Source organism: Rattus norvegicus, chromosome 15 (assembly GCF_021556685.1).
Source record: "Rattus norvegicus strain SHRSP/BbbUtx chromosome 15, alternate assembly SHRSP_T2T, whole genome shotgun sequence".
NCBI classification, from domain to species: Eukaryota; Metazoa; Chordata; class Mammalia; order Rodentia; family Muridae; genus Rattus; species Rattus norvegicus.
Genome location: NC_141548.1, coordinates 82,822,084 through 82,839,228, shown reverse-complemented (window position 1 = coordinate 82,839,228; position 17,145 = coordinate 82,822,084). Strand labels below are relative to the sequence as shown.

The 17,145-nt window shown below is 38.7% G+C and overlaps 1 long non-coding RNA gene and 1 other non-coding gene across 2 annotated transcripts in view; one reads left to right on the top strand and one right to left on the bottom strand.

Moving 5' to 3' along the window:
• LOC148001098 (uncharacterized) overlaps positions 1 to 17,145 on the top strand; it is a 91,876-nt gene that overhangs the window by 71,655 nt on the left and 3,076 nt on the right. The gene's annotated exons all lie outside the window — the stretch shown is intronic.
• On the bottom strand, positions 494 to 625 carry LOC120097237 (small nucleolar RNA SNORA17). The gene has a single exon (XR_015639193.1). It is a non-coding gene; the product is annotated as a small nucleolar RNA SNORA17 (small nucleolar RNA).

Here is a 17,145-nt window from a genome sequence, read left to right as displayed (position 1 = left end):
TATCCCTCTGTTTCTCTTTCTCTTCCATTTCTTCATCACTTACTTGCTCCTCTTAGGGGTGCTTGCGTCTCTGAATGACTACAATCATCTCAAGAGTGATCTCGGGTGTACTATGCCCTGCTCATGCATTATGGCGCAGGGCAGGGTTCATCTCAAGCATGCTCTGTCCACCCAGACCTGCATTGCACCAGACTTGGGGTAGTCTCACTCTAGATCCCTGTCCAGGCCTCAATGTCTAGTAATTCTCTTGGGCTCACTCATAGCCCGGCCTGCCTGAGTGGCCCTTTGCAAATGTCATCTGCCTTGGGCTCACTCTTGCCCTGGAGCCCTGGGCCCAGGTGGGGTTTTTCTGGTCTCTGGCTTACTCCCCACTGTGGGAGCATATCTGGGTCTGCCTTGTAATAGACTGGTGGTCTTCTCAGGCTAGTTCCCTGTCTGGGCCCTCTGACTCCAGACTGGTGGTCATCTCAGTCCTGCTTTTTTTTTTCAATGGAATTTTAGACTACTAATCATTCAGATGTTCATAGGTCAGAACACTGAGTATAGACATATCATCTCTCCTCTCTGTCACCTACTGATGCACATGTGACACAGAAACCACACCTGCCATGCCTCTAGGGGCGGGGACCTTCCTTTTCCTTATCTCTTATGAAAAAACTCCCCCCCCACCCCCTCTCAGTCTATATTATTTTCCTAAAAAACCAAAAGTCCTCCAATGGCTCTATTTTTTATTATGATTCATAAATGCATATAAGTAGATGTGAGACAGTCAGGCAGGTGGGGGTGGTAGATAGATGATAGAAACACAGAGATCTAAGTTATTGATTGGCTGATAGATTAGCATTTCCTGTTCTAAAAACTTATGTTCACTTTCCTATGCCTTCCCCTGAGTATGTCAAATTCACCTCCCAGGTTCATGTTCAAAATTAAAAAGCCAGTTCTAGTCTGGTATATCTCTGAACAATTAACAGAACAATAATAACTCAGATACTAAAACCAAGAATGGGGAGCTTTTCTTGAAACTTGTTCTAAAGAGTCAGCTGGTGGCCCGATTGTGCCTTCTTCCTCTGTCTTCCTGATACCTTTATTCTGTCCTCCAGGATGTCACTCATCCAGGCTATGACTGGAGTAACTTTTCTAAAGTCCAGTTTTATGGTTTTTAATAACCACATCCATAGTGACATTTTTATTTTAAAATTACATGTAATCCAAGTTGATTGCTACCAACACCTCTTGACAATCCCCCAGTGTCTCCCTGTCACCCACACATACCTCCCAATGTGGACATCCATTTCCCAGGAGACCTGGCATAAACTGGAGACCTGGCACAATAAATTCTGATTTGAATTGATGGCAAAATTCACAATGTTGCTTTAGTGAATACTAGTAAAAGAAAGAAAAGCAAAACAAAAACAAGTCATAGAGGAAGATCCAAATAGTTTTCAGTTGCAGTAGTTTATTTCAGGCCATGCACCCAGAGTCATGGTCAAAGACAGGATGTTCTTCTGCTTTGGAATTGTTTAGACAAGTACAGAAAAAAAATCAAGCCTTCTTACAGAAGCATTTATAATTCTTTATCATCTGGTCTACATTATGACCTCAAGAGCCTTTCTTCTACTCTTATACCACACAGGACTTCAACCTTGAATGTTACCTTTATGCCAACCTGTTCTGCCTAGAGGTGTGAGATAGAAGGGCATATATATTATGGTAGGGATGGTGAGCCCTCGGTGATATAAACCTAATGTGCTTGTTTGGAAGGTGAAAGTGATGCATTTAAAGTAAAGTTTGAAAGAGTCAGTCAATGGCCAATGCCATGACAGCATTGTCTATCACAATAAGATGTAGCCCTGTTAGTGATGCGAAGGCCCTAGGTATTCTAGTACAGGAATGACAAGACCACCCATCATTTAGAATTAAAGGTTCTGGCCTGCTCTGTGGTGTCTCTGGTAAAAGAGTAGTGTAAGCATGAAAAGATAGAGTGCAGACTCTAGGCCGCAATCCTGATAAAACATGAAATTCTTAACAATTACCAAAAAGTCAACTGCGGGAATGTAAGCCGCGTGTTTTACTTTCAGAGGTTGAGGTTAAAAGCAAAATAATTCACCACAAAAGGAGCTATGATCATGATTCATTTGCTGAATGTCCTGCAGTTCAATCTTTCTGAAACTCTGTTAATGAAAGCACATTCAGATTTTTTAACCTCAGCATTTATACATTTAAAACAATAAAGAGAGATCATGGTAAGTCATGGTGCAGACACTGAGTGCCTATGATGAAGCTTCTGTACTGGTTTCGGGCATCTTACATACTGCATGCGTATTCTGGTTACACTTCTCACAATCCAGCTCTTCCGCACACCTATTCCAGATAGGGACCTTTAGTGCTATTTTAAAGCCCCTATCCCAAGATGCCTTCCTAGAGAATTCTCTGTCATTGTCAATCAATACAGTTGCATCAGGAGGCTCCATCCCCTGCATGTCCAGAAGTTCTGCACACTTGCGGTCCTATAAACACATCTTAGTGTAATACAATATTTTTTAAAATATCAACCCTTCTATTTTAGACTGTGCATTTTTCACATAGATAGCTAACTGCTAATATTTCATATCGTTAGCATCTAGCCCAATGCCTGACACATATGAGAGAGCAAGAGCTTATTGGAGATTTGAGCATAGATTTCTCAAAGAAATCAGATGTGCCACCTGTTCTATTAAGTGTATATGTCCGTCAAAAGTTACAACGACGTACGAACTCATTACTGTCCATACTGTTAGATGAGGTATGCCTTCTATAAAATTGACTATACAACTAAAATATTTATTTCCCACAAGTGCTAATATCATTAGCAAACATTTTATATTTGTAAGGAGATTAAGAAGCAGCTTGGCCAAAGGACACTGTGGTTAGGACAAATCGGCAACCAACAGATTGGGAAAAGATCTTTACCAATCCTACAACAGATAGAGGCCTTATATCCAAAATATACAAAGAACTCAAGAAGTTAGACCGCAGGGAGACAAATAACCCTATTAAAAAATGGGGTTCAGAGCTAAACAAAGAATTCACAGCTGAGGAATGCCGAATGGCTGAGAAACACCTAAAGAAATGTTCAACATCTTTAGTCATAAGGGAAATGCAAATCAAAACAACCCTGAGATTTCACCTCACACCAGTGAGAATGGCTAAGATCAAAAACTCAGGTGACAGCAGATGCTGGCGAGGATGCGGAGAAAGAGGAACACTCCTCCATTGTTGGTGGGATTGCAGACTGGTACAACCATTCTGGAAATCAGTCTGGAGGTTCCTCAGAAAATTGGACATTGACCTGTCTGAGGATCCAGCTATACCTCTCTTGGGCATATACCCAAAAGATGCCCCAACATATAAAAAAGACACGTGCTCCACTATGTTCATCGCAGCCTTATTTATAATAGCCAGAAGCTGGAAAGAACCCAGATGCCCTTCAACAGAGGAATGGATACAGAAAATGTGGTACATCTACACAATGGAATATTACTCAGCTATCAAAAACAACGGCTTTATGAAATTCGTAGGCAAATGGTTGGAACTGGAAAATATCATCCTGAGTGAGCTAAGCCAAACACAGAAAGACATACATGGTATGCACTCACTGATAAGTGGCTATTAGCCCAAATGCTTGAATTACCCTAGATGCCTAGAACAAATGAAACTCAAGACAGATGATCAAAATGTGAATGCTTCACTCCTTCTCTAAAAGGGGAACAAGAATACCCTTGTCAGGGAAGAGAGAGGCAAAGATTAAAACAGAGACTGAAGGAACACCCATTCAGAGCCTGCCCCACATGTGGCCCATACATATACAGCCACCCAATTAGACAAGATGGATGAAGCAAAGAAGTGCAGACCGACAGGAGCCGGATGTAGATCGCTCCTGAGAGACACAGCCAGAATACAGCAAATACAGAGGTGAATGCCAGCAGCAAACCACTGAACTGAGAATAGGACCCCCGTTGAAGGAATCAGAGAAAGAACTGGAAGAGCTTGAAGGGGCTTGAGACCCCATATGTACAACAATGCCAAGCAACCAGAGCTTCCAGGGACTAAGCCACTACCTAAAGACTATACATGGACTGACCCTGGACTCTGACCTCATAGGTAGCAATGAATATCCTAGTAAGAGCACCAGTGGAAGGGGAAGCCCTGGGTTCTGCTAAGACTGAACCCCCAGTGAACTAGACTGTTGGGGGGAGGGCGGCAATGGGGGGAGGGTTGGGAGGGGAACACCCATAAGGAAGGGGAGGGGGGAGGAAGATGTTTGCCCGGAAACCAAAGAATTATTATTAAGTATTAAATAAATTTAAAAAAAACTCAAAAAAAAGAAGAAGAAGCAGCCTGGCAAATATGTAATTGTTTTGAAATTTAATTCTCTAATAACAGTGTACGAAATGAGCAGAAGAATTTTTAATATTTCTTCTTTAGGCTGGGGAGAGGTTAGGGATTTCGCTCCTTGGTAAGGGCGTGCATGGTCAGCACAAGATTCTAAGTTTGATCCTAGGCATCAGGGAAGAATAAGAGAAAAGACATGGGGCTTTAGGGTTGGGGATACCTCTTAGGGTCAAAGCATGTACTAAGTGTGTACAGGACTCGTGTGTTCAGCAGTACATGCTTAGTGTATACAAGATGCCTGTGCTCAGTCCTCACCATGAACACTCGCATCTATGTCCCTTCTCTGGAGAACTGAGAGCAGAAAATGAAAGTAGATGTTTGAGTTTCCAAGCGCCACCACTGACATTCTATTACAATGCCTTTGTTAATGTTATTAAGAACTTTAACTTAAAGCAAAATCTAGAACAATATTTAAGGACATAAATATAAACATGCCAGGCTTTTTAATTTTTTCTTCTTGAGACAAGGCCTCATATATCATAGTCTGTTCTCTCAAACTCCCTACATAGTCAAGAATGACTTTGAACATCTGATCCTCCTGTCTGTACCTCCTGATTCTCGGATTACAGGCTTGTACCACCTGTTTACGTAGTACTGGGGAATGAACTTGGACTGTCTCCATGCTAGGCCAGCACTCTGCCTCTGAAGTTACAGCCCCCTACCCATACAAGGTGGGGAACATCCAGATTCCTGAACCTACACTGCCTGCTCAAAGGAGAGAAGCAGAACTTCCTGTTTGTCTCACCAGCACCCCAGTCTAATGCTCTGTGACTTGAACCAAGTGTAGTTACTAGAGAAATGAAAGTTCAGGTCTTGCTTGAATGGAAGGGTTAAAATACTCTCCATGCCCCTTAAAGCTCTGGGATATGTCTGCTTTCATGAGTTGGCCAACACTCTCATCAGCCGTCTCAACAAAACTAGTGGTGTGGTAAAAATTTAGAATGGAACTATTATGTAGGGTTTTGTATATGAATACGTGTACTTCCTGACTTGTAAAACCACACCTTTCCACTGACTTTACACAAAAGAGAGAGCAATTTCAAATGGAGTGCAAAATATAAAAATATATACATTCGTCTATATGCATGTGTAGCAAGTGTGAGCAAGGACAAAATTGCGTAAAATAACTTTTTGGTGACAAATGAGAGCAGTAAAAACTATGAAGTTAGGGCTGGTAAGATGGCTCAGCAGTCATGAAAAGTTCCTGCCATTCTAGACAATCTGAATTCAGTCCCGGAATCCATTGGCAGCTCACAGCTACCTGTCACTCCAACTCCAAGAGATCCAACACCCTTTTGTGGATCTCTTATACACACACAATCATACACACACACACACACACACACACACACACACAGAGAGAGAGAGAGACAGACAGACAGACAGACAGACAGACAGACAGACATAAGCAAGCAAACATATCCTCCGAAGCACATCTTTTACAAATAAAATCTGTAACATGAGTAGCATTTAGTAAATGGCCCTTTAATGTATACGTAGCCAAACAAATGAGTAACTTTTTCCTTCCTTGTAGAAAGATGTTATTTCTTCCAATAACCTTCCTTACTGTGCAGTCCATTCTGTTAGCTTGAAAATGAGGACAGTGCTTCAATGTAGCTTCATACATTAAGGATTGGATATTATCCATTATTGGACATTTACACTGTGTCACACAGTGTTTAAGTGAATTGCCATCGCAATCACATTTAAATGATGGAATTATTGTCATCCATGCTTTACAGATGATAAAGATAAGGTCCAGGAAAAAAATTAAAGCCACTTGTTTGGATTCATTCCGCTTCTGTCAGTCGGAGAGTTCTGAGTTTGATCCAGATCTGTCTTATTTACAAAGCCGGCTCTTACTCACCGTATTCTGCTTCTTCCCAAAGAAGGACCACGTGCGCTCTACTGAATGTTGGGATGAGTCTTACCTATGGGCTATGGTTACTAGGGAAACATCATAGGTACACACATATCCCTTAGGTGGTATTTACTTTTAATAGGTTTGATGCTTCAGGTTGTCGTTAGTATTATTTTTAAAAGAAAGCACATGTGTGGTTCAGAGAGAGTCTCTACCTGCTTTCTGGCCCCCAGATTCATTGTGATGAATCCTCATGTTAGTTCAATACATTGTATACAATGCATAACCCAGTACTAATAGTTTATCATTTTCACAAGTCATTGATACAGCAACTGTTCATATCTAAGTATATGAGGATGAGTTTCATTTCATCATTGCTAATCTTAATGGTAAGGCGCTTTTTAATTCAAACCCAATCGGTTCTTTTCTGACATACAACGAAAGTGCTCGATTTTTTTTAAACACTAATTTCATATACTGCAACTTTGCCCTCACCTGTTAGGAAAACATTGCAACACATCTTTTATCATAGACCATCTAAGAGTGCTCAGAAAGTGCCAACGTTCTTACCAAAGAATTTTCTACATTTAATTCTATTTAGGGTATTATCCAATCGTATTAAAGCTATTTTGTTTATTTATGTTTAAATGGATTATTTACCAGATGAAATATTTTAGGCATGCACTTCTTTTTGTTGTTGTTATTGTTGTTGTTTATTTATTTCATGTATATTAGTACACTGTCACCGTCTTCAGACACACCAGAAGAGGGCATCAGATCCCATTACAGATGGTTGTGAGTCACCATGTTGTTGGTGGGAATTTAAACTCAGGACCTCTGGAAGAACAGTCAGTGCTCTTAACCACTGAGCCATTTCTCCAGCCCCATGTGTGTATTTCTTAAGTTAATTTTATTTAAAAGTTCCCATGCTCTCCCAAACAACACTACATGGTTGCAAACAAAGAAATTGGTACTTTATCATTGTAGATGATGAATATGAATGAGAAAATATACTTTGGGGAGAACTGCTAATAACACCTTTTATCACTGCTTACAAAAGAAAGTCCCCAGGGCACTCCTGGGAGCTTCTTGCCAGGGATATGTGCCACCAGCTTCTTCTGGCCCATTTGTCCACTGCAGAAGTGCTCGTCAAGACACCCACTGGAGAGAAAGGTGAGAGCTGGAGGCCACGGGATGGAAATGGCCAAGCTCCAAGCTTTCACACAAAAAGGTCTCACTACATTGAAGGCTGTAGCTCTTCATGGAAAACCCATGTGTGTCAAGGGAGTACCTTCCTCAAAACTTAAACCTCATATTTGTTTGCGCATTTGTTTTATTTAATAGGGTATCCTTGTTTCTCAACCTGATTGACAGTGGTCCAGATAAGAACAATAGAATCCTAGCTTCCTGATGCTGTGAAGAAGAAACCAGTGGTTGATTTCCATTGGGAGACTATGTATTCGCTCACTGGAGTCTCTTGTTACAATGGAATGTGATTCCTACTCTAATTGTTGCCAACCTACATGGAATAGAAAAAAGTAAACATCTGATGGCATAAAAGGGTTGCATATAACTTTGATTTTTTTCAAATGCTACCAAAAATACCTTTGCTGATTCATCTGCAATTTTCAGTGGTTAGAAACTTTCAAACCTAAACCACAGCATTCTTTTAAATGTAGAGTTAATTTCTCAAAAAAATACATTTTTGTTAGTTTAGGGGATTTGTTCTGGTTTTCTTGCTTGTTTGTTTTAGACTGTCTTACCCTATGAAGCCCAAAATAGTCTCCTACTTGCGCCCTCCTGCCTCAGTCTCTCCATGCATCAACCTTCATGATTCCAAAGTGTTTACTTAATATTCCTTAATGTCTGTGAGTCTCAAACATCTGACCTAAAATTCAATAAGGTGGTTTTATTAAATATGGTTATTGGACCCTAAGAGCCACACAAGGACGTTAAAATGTCCAAAGTTAAGGGAAGGTTGACAAAAAATGTGCATATTTCTTCCTCTTCTTTCTCGTATTTTCAATTGCTCAGCAATATATTTATAAGCCTCCTATGTTCTTGTTAGAATCACTGGGGACAAAGAGAGTGACATGGACTCTGACCTGAAGTCATTTCAGGGTGACATGTCTGGGAGCTACTTTAAGTTCATTTATAAGCAGAAATAGAATGAACCATATACATGGTTACACATGGCAGTACCATATCAGGCATGAACTCCCAGTATTGTAGACAAGGGTAGCTCAACTAAGAACAGAATCAAAAACTGAGACCTGTCTTTGGCAGGGCCTAGTATAATGAATTGCTATCTTTGCTGCCTAAAGCCAAAGCAACCGAGAAGGTCTACAACAGAAAAAAATTCAGGGAAATGTGTGAAAGAGAGGGCAACCGGAAATGAACATATGGAAGAGAAATGAGATGTGCTTTATGCAATCATCCTTGGCAGCAAATATAGATAAATGGCCGGAAGGAATGTTTCTCAGACTAAGACCCGAGTCAAGTGCTGTCAACGAATCACTAAGAAAGGCAGCTTTATTTTCTCACTTCTATACAAAGCAATCTCTACCAACTTAGGTAAGTGTCCAATAGGCACAAAAGTCTGGATTAAGGTAGACTTACCACTGAAAGAGAAGAGATAAAGCACACTAAACAAAAACTCCTGTTTGTTGAGTACCTACTCTGTGCCTGACCTACTTCAATCATTATCAAAACTAAAAAATAAACATGCTACCACCTCATTCCAAAGACGGGAAAAGTGGTGTTCATAAAAATTGAATGCTTTCACTGCCCACCCATTTTCCCAACAAAAGGCCAAAACTAGGATTAGACCCTCCTTTTCCATTGTGCTTTAAAAGACCATGGAATCACATCTGTTTTGGAGGTAGTCAAGCCCAGAATTGCACATGCTAAAGACCCAGCTAGAATAGTACACATAAAAGCAGACCAGGACTCATTTCTGTGAGATTTTTCTGCCCTTTAGTCAATCCTTGTGCTTCTCTTGGGCTCGGCTATTGGCTCCCAGGCTGCCCTTCAAGATCTAAGGGAGGAAAATATTGCAAACTTACCTTTTAAGTTTGGGAATGTAAAAGAAGTACATATTATTTAAGATGACTCTTGCAGAATTAGTATGAGTGGATAATTTTCTTTAATTAAGATTATCATCAAAACGCTAGCCTCTTCCAAACTCTCACCCTTTCAAGTCCGACAAGAAAGACTTTTTCCTTGCCATGTAGTAACTTCTCCCACATGTCTTCACTTCTCCAAGCAGCTGGGTACAGCACAGGACAAAGTAAATCACAGGTAGAGCCCGTGAGGACTGACTATTCTAAACCACAAATAATGACTCCAGAATCAGAGGACCTTCAGGGAGGGTGAGATCTTATACATGAAGAATGTATTCTTTGTAAGATGTGAAAAGGTGCTCTAAATACATGCTTTTGCCTGCATTCAAAGCACTGATTGCTCAACATTAATCCCCTTTGTGTGTTCACAGGATGCTAACAAAACTGGGGATGGGCTCTCAGAAACCAGGAGGCTGGGGATATGAAAACATAGCTCATTTTGCTCAGTAAATAGTCATTCAAACCAGCAAGTTCAAAGGTTTACGTGTTCCCTTGGTTTCATCTTCTTAGGAGATGGTTATAATTGTCTGCATCATTTCATGTTTTAAAATACCAAGTTCTATATAAATATCTTCTCCCCGATCCCCACATTGTGTGTGTGTGTGTGTGTGTGTGTGTGTGTGTGTGTGTGTGTGTGTGTCGGTTAATGAACCCATACTTGTATGTGCTAGGCAAGCACTTTAGTGCCGAACTACAACCTCAGCCCTGTATTTATCTTTGGTTGACTTCATTGTACTAAGGGCCCTCAGGATTTTATGGTGGATATTTGAGCACTAGGGCTTGCTTTCCTTCATTTTTCTTTTGCCCACTAAAGCAAAACCATAAAAATTGACAGCGTACTAAAATGTAACCTTCACATTTGAAAAAAAAATAAGTTTGATCCATAAGCTATACTCTAAGCATACTTGTACCTTAGGAATCAAGAGTCCTGATTTGTGAGGGAGAATTTAATTCTGGCACACTCCCCTTGTTTCCATCTGTGTTAAAACAGACTCACTGTAAAAATGAAAGTGTTGAATCCAAACAATATAAATGCTGTTGTAAGAAGAAAACAAACCTTTGGTCTAGAGTCATACAGCTCAAATTCCCATATGCATTCATTTTTACTGGTACCTGTGTGACCTTGGAAAAGGCACTTGATCTTTCTCCTCAATATTTCCTAATGCATAAAGTTAAACAGTTGCTCTAGGGTATCACAAAATCATATGATATCCTACAACCATACAGATATGTAATGTATTCTATTGAAAGATGATACATTCATCCCATGTCATGAATCAAATCATTTAAATCATTGTTTTCGTGTGTAGCTCACATCGGGATGCTTCCACCCAGTCTAATTTATGACCCCTTTCAAAGCCTTCCATCATTTTAATCATACAACACGATCTCAGAAACTTCAGCATAGTGTTCACAGAGTGTGTCTGTGTGTGCGACAGTAGGAGACATGGAGCCTTCTGAATTTCATACAAGTCACAAGTAAAATAAACACAAAATGAAGAAAAATGATATTAAAAATTGGTAAAGATACAAATGTTTTTGCAGAAATAACATTCTCTCATGACAGTCTGTCTCTTTTTATATCTTCCAAAGGCATGAAAAGGGCATTACAAGTAAATGATTAACTTTACCACACTGATCTTCACTCCTGTCTAAGGTCCATCGAATTTGGCTAGATGTCTTTTATCAAACAGAAAATGGTTTTTAAAAATGATTCTAAAGGCAAGATTGTATATTATCCTAAGGTATCAGACAGAATCACATTTGGTATGTGCATGTATGAATATATATTTATTCTCATTCTATGGTTATGTGTTCATTATCAGAATGAAATATTAACATCCATGAGTTATCCCTCTTTTTCACTCTTATTGAAAAAGTAAGAGTCATGTGAAGCTGGTGCTGTAACTGAAGTGGTTTCTACCATTGTTAGCATTGGCTATGAATGGAAGAGAAGTGTGGAAAAGGTCTCTTCACAATGGCCCCTTGGACTATATATAGAAAAGAACTTTAGACAAGAATCAAAGTTGAAGCAGCAGTTGACACTATCATAACCTATGAGACATGTTAAAGAGAAAGATATATAAGGAGATACAAAGAATGTATCTGCTATCGTGGTACAACCACATTGGAAGAAGTAGAAGTCTTCAATAAAGACAGAAAACAAATGTCAACGCGGGGTTGGGGATTTAGCTCAGTGGTAGAGCGCTTGCCTAGGAAGCGCAAGGCCCTGGGTTCGGTCCCCAGCTCCAAAAAAAAAAAAGAACCAAAAAACAAAAAATATGTCAAGGCAACTTAGAACTTTGATGTGATGTAAGCCACAGACATGATGGTGTGAGAGAGGAAGAACTCTGCTAAAACTACTGATACATGAGCATCCTTGGTTATATTTGGTTTATTGTTTGTGCTTTCACTGAAGCCCATAATTTTTATTGAGTTCTGTTTTTTAATGAGTCCCAAAACACCATCCCTAATCTATCAACCCAGCAGAGATCATATTTGCACAGCTTGCTGGACACATTCATGAGGCTGTCCCACACACCTGTTGAATAGACACATCCACAATTAAACCCTCCTTTCCTCACTGCTAGACTGCTTCCCTTACCTGCCATCTTTCTATACCTAGTTTTTAAAGCCAAAAATACTCCAAACATGATGTTTTCTTTGTCTGGAAACTTTCTACCTGAGTAAATAGCAAGTCCTGAGCATGATCTTTCTTGCTCTGAATTTCTCCTGAGACTCTCCTTCTAAGCCATAAGCTTCTCTTATTCATGTCTCTATCAATGCTCGACTGATGACTAAACAAGTCCTCTAATTCTACAGCACCCTTTCATTAAGCATCTTCCACACAGCTTCCAAAGTTGTCTTCCATTAAAAAGAAAATAGATTCCTATTACGTATTTGCTTAAATTTTCAGATATCTATATATTACAAAAGGGAGAAAAAACAAATTCAGAAAAAGAGCATAAAAGGATATTTTGCATGTGAACAGAATGCAGCATTTACTCATCATACCCTCAGTTCCAGTTGCATCAAGCTTTTGTTCATAATCGAGAGATGACCTTGAACACCACCCATTTATGACCATTTTCTGCATTATTGCTCTGTCTTGAAAATTCCTTTCCTTAACTGCCATTAGTATCCAGCAAGGCCATGGAGAACATAAATGCACAGCAGCGATGAGTACTTACACAAGGACCTGCACGAGACTGGACATTCTTTCATGGATGGGGAGGTACCCAAGATGCTCCACCCTCTCCACAGGAGCTAATCCAAGTTAATAGTTGCCAGTGAGGGGTGGGCGGTCATTTTCTTCAGCACTGCAGTCACTGGTCAGCTGCCTGTGCTCCATTAAATGACCCTTCATTCATCCAAGGTCACATTACAAACTTAAATCAAAGGCAGTGACTGTAAAAGAATTTTTAAGAATGTAGAAGGGGGAGTAATTGGGAAGAAGAGGACACTCTGAGGAACAACCAGAGAATAAAGGGTGACCACAGTGGGTAAAGAGATCTACATTTGTATGTATGTAGAATTTTTTAAATAAATTTTTAAAAGGAATTTTCCTTTTTCTAAATTTAAGTAGTTCTTCATCCTTCCAGATATATGAAAAGAATCAATTTTACTTAAGTTCTCCATGACAGAACTATTTTTTCACAATATTTATAATATATATTACTTCTACCTTTCTTTTCATAGCACCCTAATTTTATTGCAACTTTGCCTGTTTATGCATCAGAGGCCTTTCAATAAACAACAAAACTCTCAAGGGTAAGGGACTGATTCCGGTGACCTTTCTATTTCCCGTGTCTCTAATTAGCCTGGTAAATGGCATATGTTCAATAAATGAATGACTGATTATCACTTCTGGATACTGTACAAATAAGTAATTACCCTTTAGAAATAATCACAATACAGGCTAGGGCTACACAATACTTTATGGAGAAGAGGTAAAAATTCAGAATCATTTGGAAGGATTGTTGTGAAAGTAAATGTAACTATGCCCTTATAAGCTGTAGCTTTGTCAGAAAAAGGAAGAAAGAAAGAAAGAAAGAAAGAAAGAAAGAAAGAAAGAAAGAGTAAAGAAAGAAAGAGAGAAAGAAAGAAAGAAATTTATTATAGTATGAAAGCAAAAGTCTATTATGGAAATAAATTAGGAACACTTGTTCACTCTAAACTTGGCTATATCCCTTGTACAGTAAGTAACTGAAACTTTGGAAAAGGATGAGTCGATTCAGGAACTATGTACATAATCCATGTACTCCCAAATTCTTTCTAAGGTTCACAGAGCTAAAACATCCTCCTGTTTGTTCACTGTCATATATGTTAACCTCTTAATTCTTACATGTTTCATTATTGACAGATTAATATACACTCGAGAAAACCATTTAATATTAGGGATGCTTTTAATTGGTTGAAATTCCCAGATTTCCCAAGTATTTTGTTCAAATAAAAAATGAAGTTGAAGAAAATACCAATGTTCTGCCTTTCCTATTTTGTGCATATTTCTTCTTTTCTCATTTGTTTGAGGGATTGAAATTGTATTTCCAAATACCTGCCAATTCTTGGGAAACAATGTTTTTCTGATGAATTATTATCCTTACATATTTGGTAAAATTACAGCAGTATGCCTCCTAGACTCAACTTGTTATTTGTGATATTTGTTCCTTATAACAGAAAATAATAGATATAAAATGGCTTGAGAGATGAAAAATGTTAATAACTCAAAATAAGAAAGTACTTCTATTCTAGTAGGCCCCATCATACAATTGTTCCGAACTACCTAATAAACATTTCAAACAGCTATGTTCCTTCAGTTACATACTGGAAAGGGTCATAGATTATATCATAACAAAACCAATGACAAACCTTCAAATGAAAGAGGAAGAACAAATGTTTCCTCTCTTTAACTCTCTATTATTTCATATCAGTTGTGTGTATTGTACAATAATCTTGTTGGTTGGGTGACTTAAAGAAAACTAACTAACAGATCCTAAATTTTATATAGAAAAATAAACTAACTAACATTGAACTGGATATGAGAAATCTTATAATAAGAGACTTGAGAGTCTAGAAATGATATTATTCCTATCTATTATCTCAGTGGTAGTCCAGGGCCTGTGATTAATTCTTGTTTCAGTGAACACATGAATGAGGAAATAATCAAAGCTATTTGTTCCTACAACTCATTAGGAAGCGTTGACAGCTCTGCTCCATCATTAGTTCATATAGAGTCTGAATTAATGGGAATGAAACTGTCAGGACAATATCAGTGGGACTACCCCTCATTTATACATGGAATTCTTTATCTTCAGTGAAAGGGTAAAGTCCCAGAAAAACCTTGCCTTTTGTCAGAAATTCAGGAGAGAAGGACAGGGCAGGAGGGTCCAGGTGACTGGCATTTCATCGCTTCCTTCTGTGAAGTCCTCCTCCAGCAACTAAGGGCCTGAAGATGCATTGAGTTCAATCTCCCTTAAGTAATCACGGGCACAGTATGTGAGAAACTGCACTGAGAGATCTGATGTTATGATTGCCATCCTCGTCTGACTAACACACACACACACACACACACACACACACACACACACACACTCACACCTCATGCCACCAAGACAGAATCAGCAGCACAGAGGCAAAACCCTGCTGTTCAAAGAGACACAGAACATTGACCCAGATTGCGCCCCACTGGGATATCTGGACATTGATGCTGACTAGCTTAGACATGACATCACACAACTCATAGGATATAACAACCCCAAGCATTATGGACCAGGAATATATATCTCTTTCGTGTTCCACTTGAGCAATGGCCCTGGGAAAGCCTTTCTGGGTGCCAGGGATAGTTCAATGGCAAGATCTTGGATTCTTAATGTAATAATAGACTGCCCATTACTACTCTTGACCCCGTCATTTGGAAACTATTGTGTTGGGGAAGATCTGATGAAGGCTCAAAGTTAAATACATGCAAATGTACAACAATAACTATATTTGAATGCAAAATCATATTATATAAGTCTATCAGATTAGATGAGAGGGTAAGTATGCACTCATCTACTTTTAAAATGTGGGACATGAAACAGAAATGTCATGAATTTTAGGCCAGTCTGGGCTACATATTGAGAACTTGTCTCAAAAAATAATTAGATTAGAATTTTTCAAATATTGCAATATAATCTCTACTGACAAATGCTTAAATATTATTTGCAATATACTTAGCTTTATTGTCTTCAAACAAAGCCATGTTCTATTCTGCTGGAAGGGTTTCAGTGTGCACTCTTGAAGACATATCTCAACGAGACCGAGATATTTAAAGCAATACTGTTCACTCATAACCTACCCTTCGTTCCTCTTTTCCATCTAGCCTAGACAGATGAATGAACCTCTTTTGAGATGTATAACACTACCAAAGAGATATGTGTGTACACAAAAAGATGAAGGGGGGGATCTTAGCTGCTTCTTCACTTGACTTGTACGATTGAAAGTACTTTTTTATTAAATCAACTGGGGTTAGCTTTTTTTTTCTCATTGTTAAAGAGCAATAATGCTATAATGACCAAAAATAAAAATAAAATGTATTTATCTTTATTAAATCATTATTAAGTCATTCAACCATTTTTGGACTTTATAATATATGCCAGGCTCTGTGCTAGACTCTGGTACAATTTCAGGAATGAAGTCTACATAGTCACTACAGTGGGTGGCTTCTCACAGGAGAAGAGTTAGTTTTCATTAACTCTATGTTCCCTCGTAGAAGACCAAACTCCAGAAAATGGCCATGTGTTCATGACTATATTTATTTAGTCAGTTACCAAAACCATAAAAGTAAATTTTAAAAAAAGATGATGTGGAGATGTGGGAGGAATTATGTAGAGTGCTGATGAGGCAAATATATAAAACGTATTATATGGAATACATATTTATGGAATATATATTTATATATAAAACATTATATGGAATATATATATATATATATATATATATATATATATCACAGTATTAGTGTTGTAGTGCAGGTCCTGGAGATCAAATGACTGCAGAAACAAATTTATGGAATTTTAAAAAAGCATTTACTCTGTTCCTGCCTATGAAACTTACTAAAAACATCTGAAAAGTCAAAATCATGACTTACTATTCAGAAAAAGATGAAAATAAAGTGTGTTAGTTAGTTAGTCACTCAATTTGAATAGTAAGTTTGCAGTTTTGACCATGCCGAATTGTATCGTTTGGGGTCTATGGAGAATACATCATGGGAGAAGCTTCTGGTAGAGTGAGCTGTTGACCCTTAGGCAGCCAGGAAGTAAACAGGTAAAGAAGTAGATCCCAAAATCCCCGTTAGGTCAGGCTTTGTGACCTACCCTTTTCTCAGTAGGCTCTGCTTCTTCATGTGCTCTCTACCTCCTAATAGTCCCATACTGAGACTAAGCCTTTAACACATGGGCTTTGGAAGACATTTCAAGGTCAAGCTATAGAATAAAGGAATTTGTTCCAATGTCAAAGAGAAGTCCAAATACCAACTTTCTGCCCTTCAGAACTTGTCTAAGGTATAGATATCTCTAAAGTAAAATTAGATTGTTCCATATGCCAAACAAATTATTAAGTTGAAATTGCAAAAGTTGAGATCCGTGATGGGGAAGGAGATCATCTCAGTCAAATTCCCCACAGATAAGGAGAGGATAACTGAATACCTAGCCAAACACACTTGCAGCTATCTCTTCTCAACCAAGTTGATGT